Below are 7,910 nucleotides of genomic sequence, written 5' to 3'. Positions count from 1 at the left end.
CGCTTGTGTTGCGCCCGAAACGTCGTGATTTAATTTAGTTGTTTTCATTTATTTTATTATTTTTACCTACGTGACTTTACCAAAAAAAGTCCCTGCATGCTGTACAGTCTGCTCTCCTCTCGCGCAGTAGTTGCGTTCCTGAGGAACACCGCGTCGTGGAGAAATTGCGTTATAATACATAATGATATAATGTAGGGAATAAAGCACGGTTCGTGAAAACGCGTGAGATGCGTATGCAGGCCGAATAAAGACTGAGGCACGTGGGTATCATCTAGAGCAGTGGTTCTTCACCTTTACCGAAGCCTTGCACCCCTTTGGTTCTCTATCGTTAAAACACGTGCAATGTTAATACACGCGTAGGGGGTTGATGAAACAAAGTAGTTGTACTGACGTGTCCGTGCTTAATTTGTGTTTTCGATTATTTAGCTCTAGATTTGAAGCTTTCGTGACTGCAAGGAATCATATTCTTAGGTTTTTTCGGTAAAGTCACGTAGGTAAAACATCAAAATTAATGAAAATAAAATAATGTTTTTATTTTATTTTAATTAATTTTGATGTTTTACCTACGTGACTTTACCGAAAAAACCTAAGAATATGATTATTTAGCTTTTCAAAAAAATCTGGCCATGTCTCGCGCCCCCAGAAAGGGCATCTCGTAACCCCCAGGGGATGCGTGATGCACCCCTAGTTAAGAGCCACTCCTCTAGAAGCATCCAACAGCATCCCCAATGCCTCCCCGTGTGTGACGATGCTTCGCTAAGGCCGCCGCTACGACAGCTTATTCCTACTCGCGCGACATAGTTCCGTCCACTCGATCGCGTTATTACATCCAATTCCCATCCGCGTTATAAAAATGCCTGGATTATCAGGGGGGCATATATACATTCTACAGTCCATGCTTATCCATCGGAAAGACAGCGTCCGACAAACCTGTTCTTCACCTGAGGACGGCTGCTTGCGTTGTGGCCGAAACGTCGTGAGAATTATTTTATTATGTTTTATTTTTATTATTTTATTATTTCCCTTCTACGTGACTTTACCGAAAGCACCAAGAAGATGAATCCCTGCAGTCACGAAAGCTTTAAATCGAAACATAGTGGGGTTTACATCTGGGGGAAAGGTGAGAGGCGGTTCCACCAGGGAAGCCTCTGTAACGTTCGGGAAGGTTCCAAGAGGGGCGTGGCCAGGGGCGGTGCTTAGTCCCGGGAGGGGGATATAAGCGGGACCCCGAGCAACGCAAGGGGTCGGTGTTGAAGACTGCCGCTGCTGCCCCACCATCTCCATCGACCACGTGGCGGCTCGTTCTCCAGCCGCTCCCTAGCGAACCGTCAGTCAGCGAGTGCGTTGGAGAGCGGTGTGATCGCCACGTGGCGGGGGGCAGCGTAGCCCCACGAAGAGCGGACGTCCGCAAGAGGAAGAAACGGAGAAGACACGTGGCTGTACCGAGCTTTATTTGAATAAACAACCGAAGTTACTTACCGTGTCGGAGACCACTCATTACAAAAAAAAGTGTTCCCTGATACATTCATCGTCGCGTTATATACAATTCGCGTTAATGAAAACAACACGCGGCGTTATGTGAGAACTGACTGTGATTCTATTGTATGCAAGTAGCGTAACGAGCGTGGGGGGCAGGGTTGTGTCTGGGCCCCCCATTGGTGGCCAAAGCTACGAGTTGGGGCCCCCTTGACAACCGCCATGAGATTTGTTTTTCAACAACATTCATAATATGATAATTGGTTTTTTACCCTTCTATCTGGCAACAAAACTGACACCTTTTTTACAAGGAGTCATGTTTGCATAGACCACAATACCTGCAGTCATAATGCAAACAAAAAACACAACTCTGATAATGTATGTGCACTATCCTTGAAGTTGATTGGTCCACACTCGAGACAGCTTTCCTTAGAGCCTAGTCTCACATGGTGTTGGACCAGATGACGCCAAATGAGGTTCCAATGGTGAACATTCATAATAGTTTAACGCGTAGGCTTTCGCGACCAGCATTATTCATAATCAAGGTTTTTGGGTGAGACCGCGTGAGTATAAATGTTGCGTCGTAATCCTCCACCACCCGGCACAGCCAGTAAGGTTTGTCAAGTCAACAACGCGCCAATTGGTGACTACCTCAGCCCACCGGTGTGCTGGAGAGTAAATCCACAACATTTACAATTTGAATACCGTGACATTTCGCTGGTAATTACATCAACCAGCATCATCGGGCAATTTGCCAGCATAGTGAAGCAATCCAACTGCCTGCGGTCTTAAATAGAGTAAGATGACGTCATCGCTGAACCCATCAGAGGCGGAGGAGGGGGCTTATTGTAATTATATAATAGATTAGTAATCAGTTAATTAGCATGTGTTTCCTCCTCTGTAGGGAATTGTAGTTTTAAGATTCTAACATTTTCAACAGCAGCGTGAAAGAACAGCGACAACAACAGGACTTATTTTGCGAAGACGGAGCGCCCCCTAACAACGCGAAATGTTCGAGACCGTGAGCGTAACGATGATTGATGCGATGAGACAAGAGGAGCCACGATTTCGCGTAGGTGCGACCGTGCGAGACAAATCATAGATTGGGGGGGGCGGACCCCACCTTACCGATAGCTGATAATAGAGTCACTATAACACGTAGACTTTCGCGACCAGTATTATTCATAATATAGGTTTTTGGGTGAGAGCCACCCGACACGGCCAAACAGTAAAAAATGTCGATTTAAAGCTTTCGTGACTGCAGGGATTCATCTTCTTGGTTCTTTCGGTAAATTCACGTAGAAGGAAAATAATACAATAATAAAAATAAAACATAATAAAATAATTCTCACGACGTTTCGGCCACAACGCAAGCAGCCGTCTTCAGGTGGAGTACAGGTCTGTCGAGAAGACAAAGGCTGCTTGCGTTGTGGCCGAAACGCCGTGAGAATTATTTTATTATGTTTTATTTTCATTATTTTATTATTTTCCTTCTACGTGACTTTACCGAAAGAACCAAGAAGAGTAAAGAATGTGTCACGTTTTTTCAAAGGACAAAGTGAATTATTTTGTCCTTTGAAAAACGTGGCACATTTTTTACTCTTTGGCCGAGTCGGGTGGTGGAGGGTTACGACACATTTATAAATAACGCGATCCGACCCAAAAACCTTGTTTATGAATGTAGTCACTATGCCACTTTTTACTTTTTTCAACGGTTTTACTTAACTTGATTCCTCTGTTTGCCTGGGTAAAATCTTGTAATCAAAATTCAGTCTACTTCCTCTGGTTCAATGAATTCCACATTTTGCGCACGTACTCAGATCCGGTGACAATGAATGCCTCTATCAAAATAGGCAGCAATTAATCAATTGATTCGCTACTTTAAAGCAATTGACATTTTGTATGGACGCCTTATTATTTATATATATTTGTGTGTAGGTCAAAAACGCCGCGGTCCCTAAACTGTGGAATCGCTTTGCCCAAGAAGCAGGCGCCACGTGTCTCAGGCGCCATTGACGTACTTCTCAAAGACCGCGAGTGAAACGAAGTTGTTAATCAAACCGTTGTTTTAAAAAAAACTTTTTTTAAGGAGTGTATTACATTTACAAACACATACGTACAAAGGATCACAGTTATTAAAACGTATGAGCACCAGCCTCTAATTATAAGCAAGAGCCGTGATATCTATTGCGGTACCGGGGTTCCCCTAGGTTGACTCAGTCTCATATGAGTCACCCGGATGCAGTGTCATTAAACATCAGCACTGGGGAGACAAAGGCGGCCGAGTGCGGTTGCTCACCACACCACCTCCACGTGTGACGTCCCGACCTTCATAGGTGCTCACGAACAGCGCTTGAACCTATCCACGTGACCCTGCCGAAAGACCCAAACAAAAAACAATCCTGCGGAGGGAGCTGGTAGGAACGTTGGGTTGCTCGGTCAACGGCGGCGTGGTGTATTCCGCAAATATGGCCGACTGTGAGGGCGGGCACAAGCCGGCGTGAGTAGGTTAAACTTTGAGTTTTATAAGGGCACCACGGGGTGACCAGCCCCTCCCCACCCAGCCCCACCCCTCACATCCCCCACCCAGCCCCACCTTCCCCACCCTTCCCACCCAGCCCTTCCCTCCCCACCCAGCCTCTCCCTGCACGACGGACGGACACAATAATCCCCTGTGGGCTGGTGTAACCAGGAGGTTCCTACCAGTATGAAATCCTGCAATCACGAAAGCTTTAAGTCGAAATTTGACTCCACAGTGTTCGTTGCTAATTCTTCGTCTGCTGCACCGGCTGCTTTCGCTATTGCTGTTTCCTCCTCGACCGTGTAGGGGACCGTCCATAAATGACGTCACGCACCTAGGGGGGGGGGGGGTCAGACATTTGTGACGATGTATGACGAGGGGGGGGGGTTTGAGAAATGTGACGTCATACCAAAATGCGCAACTTTAAATAAATATAGACAACACGTTCTACTTTATTAAATAGACTTTTAATAAATGTGTTCTCCTACAACATCAGAGTTCAGCGCCACATTAAATACGCACTACAATGACAATAGTTTAAAGCGATTTGAAGCATGTTTTATTTTGGGGGGGGGCAGAGCTTTGTGACGTCATTTTTGAAGGGGGTCTGACTTTTTGTGACGCCGTGTGACAAGGGGAGGGGGGTCAAAAATCGTCCAAAATCGCGTGACGTCATTTATGGCCGGCCCCGAGACCGTGAGCTGCTATATTTGCACAGCGCAACCTCGCGTTGTGAGATCGTCATTGCAGCCAGGGGCGGATTTTTCACCGCCGTGAATGGGTCTCAAACGGCGTGGCTCGAATGCGAAGCTGATCGCAATGAATGACGGGAAAATCTCTCGCTCGGGGGGGGGGGGACGCCTTCACAGCCGACCAGAGGTCGCAACCGGGTACCCGATACCCGTACCCTACCCGATAACCGGCTACCCGTACCCGGCCGGGTACGGGTACCCGTTTGCGACCATGGTGCGGCCGGGTACGGGTACGGGTAAGGAATCAAAACCCGTTTGCGACCTCTGCAGCCGACCCCAGACCTCCCCGAGGCAAATCAGACTGTGGCGTTGCAGCGGTATCGAATACGAACAGCTTGAACTGTTATTTTCATTCGGCAATTCACGTTGAAAGAATATTTTTAAAGAAGTTTAAATTCAACAAAACTGATTATTGGTTTTTTTACCCTTCTATCTGGCAACAAAACTGACACCTTTTTTTTACAAGGAGTCATGTTTGCATAGACCACAATACCTGTACCTGCAGTCATAATGCAAACAAAAAACATAACTCTGTATGCACTGTCCTTTTTTGCATTATGACTGCAGGTATTGTGGTCTATGCAAACATGACTCCTTGTAAAAAAAGGTGTCAGTTTTGTTGCCAGATAGAAGGGTAAAAAAACAATTATCATATTTTTTACTGGCAAATGAGGTTCTAATGGTGTAAATTCAACAAAACTATTTACAGAAAAGTTTTTTTTTTTGAAAAATAATTTCTCATCTCCAGCCGCTTGCTGGTGCGGCGCCTCAACGCCCCCTAGTGGACGAACCGCGCCTGTTTACAAGTCGGCGATGACACTGTGATGTCACGTGAGCCAATTGTGATGCCACAGTGTGATGACACGTGCGCTGACACGTGTGAGTCAATTGCGATGACACGTGTGTGATGACACTTGTGCTGACACGTGTGAGCCAAACGTGAATGAGCTGCATGCCAACTTGTACAGCCCCTTGGTTCTTTCGGTAAAGTCACGTAGAAGGAAAATAATAAAAATAAAACATAATAAATTAATTCTCACGACGTTTCGGCCACAACGCAAGCAGCCGTCCTCAGGTGAAAACCAGGTCTGTCGGGGAGACAACATTCAGACGCTGTCTCCCCGACAGACCTGGTCTTCACCTGATGACGGCTGCTTGCGTTGTGGCCGAAACGTCGTGAGAATTATTTAATGTTTTATTTTTATTATTTTCCTTCTACGTGACTTTACCGAGAGAACCAAGCAGATGAATCCCTGCACTCACGAAAACTTTAAATCGAAATTTGTACAGCCCACTTTAAGAATAATGATGACATTTATAACTCGCCAGATTTTGCAGACGAGTCAACAAACTCGGAGGCACGGAGCGAAGCTTCAGGGCTGCTCAACAGCCCTGAGACCAACACAGATAGAGAGAGGCCTTGAAGATGTTCCTTGAAAGTAGCCGGAGTGGCATGTTGATGTTGCGGATGTGCAAACAAGGATCTTGAGAGTTACACACCAAGGGGGCGACAGCAGAGAACCGACGTGAGGCTGTGACGGTGCAGTGTAGAGTGTAGCGTATAGTAGTGTAGCGTATAGTGTATAGTGTAGCGTATAGTAGTAGTGTAGTGCATAGTGTATAGTAGTGTAGTGTGTAGTGCATAGTGTAGCGTATAGTAGTAGTGTAGAGTTTAGCTTATAGTAGTAGTGTAGAGTGTAGCGTATAGTAGTAGTGTAGTGCATAGTGTATAGTAGTGTAGTAGTGTAGTGTAGCGTATAGTAGTAGTGTAGAGTGTAGTGTATAGTAGTGTAGTGCATAGTGTATAGTAGTGTAGTAGTGTAGTGCATAGTGTAGCGTATAGTAGTAGTGTAGAGTGTAGCGTATAGTAGTAGTGTAGTGCATAGTGTATAGTAGTGTAGTGTGTAGTGCATAGTGTAGCGTATAGTAGTAGTGTAGAGTGTAGCTTATAGTAGTAGTGTAGAGTGTAGCGTATAGTAGTGTAGTGCATAGTGTATAGTAGTGTAGTGTGTAGTGCATAGTGTAGCATATAGTAGTAGTGTAGAGTGTAGTGTATAGTAGTGTAGAGTGTAGTGTATAGTAGTGTAGTGTATAGTAGTGTTGTGTATAGTGTAGTGTATCGTAGTTCAGTGTATAATAGTGTAGTGTATAGTAGTGTAGTGTGTAGTGCATAGTGTAGCGTATAGTAGTGTAGTGCATAGTAGAGTGTAGTGCATAGTGTAGTGTATAGTAGTGTATAGTGTAGTGCATAGTAGTGGTGTATAATTGTGTATAGTGTAGTGTATGGTAGTGCAGTGGAGTGTCGTGTATAGTAGTGTTGTGAATAGTGTTGTGTATAGTAGTGTTGTGTTGTGTATAGTGTAGTGTACCGTAGTTCAGTGTATAATAGTGTAGTGTATAATAGTGTAAAGTAGCGTAGTGAATAGTAGTGTGGTGTATAGTAGTGTCGTGTATAGTGTAGTGTATCGTAGTTTATAGTGTAGTGTATAGCAGTGTAGTGTATAGTAAGTATAGTGTATGGTAGTGTACAGTAGTGTATCGTGTAGTGTATGGTAATGTAGTGTTTAGTGTATCGCGTAGTGAATAGTAGTGTAGTGTATCGTGTAGTGAATAGTAGTGTAGTGTATAGTGCATCGTGTAGTGAATAGTAGTGTAGTGACTAGTAGTCACTACACTACTATTCACTACACGATACACTACACTGTAGTGTATCGTGTAGTGAATAGTAGTGTAGTGTATAGTAGTAGTGTAGAGTGTAGCTTATAGTAGTAGTGTAGAGTGTAGCGTATAGTAGTGTAGTGTATAGTGCATCGTGTAGTGAATAGTAGTGAAGTGACTACACTACTATTCACTACACGATACACTACACTGTAGTGTATCGTGTAGTTTATACCCATGTGAGGCTGTTACAGTTCGAGAGATTGATGTCCGAAGCAGATTTTGAGTATCGCTGCGTTGAGTTGTACCATGAGCTCAGTGCATGATGATGGATGGTTGCCTCCCCTCCACCTCTGTGCGGCTCCTGGGGTGGTGGTCACTGCACCATACTTCACCACGCTGGTCACATTTGCAAGACTGCACTGCCCTCTGCTGCAGCACTAACTGCACTGGCTGCAGCATCTGTGCGGAGGGAGATTTTGCCGTCCAACTTGGGCCCACTT

This window comes from Lampetra planeri, chromosome 36, assembly GCF_965212315.1.
Source record: "Lampetra planeri chromosome 36, kcLamPlan1.2.h2, whole genome shotgun sequence".
Lineage (NCBI taxonomy): Eukaryota > Metazoa > Chordata > Hyperoartia > Petromyzontiformes > Petromyzontidae > Lampetra > Lampetra planeri.
Note: the sequence above shows the minus strand (reverse complement) of the source record.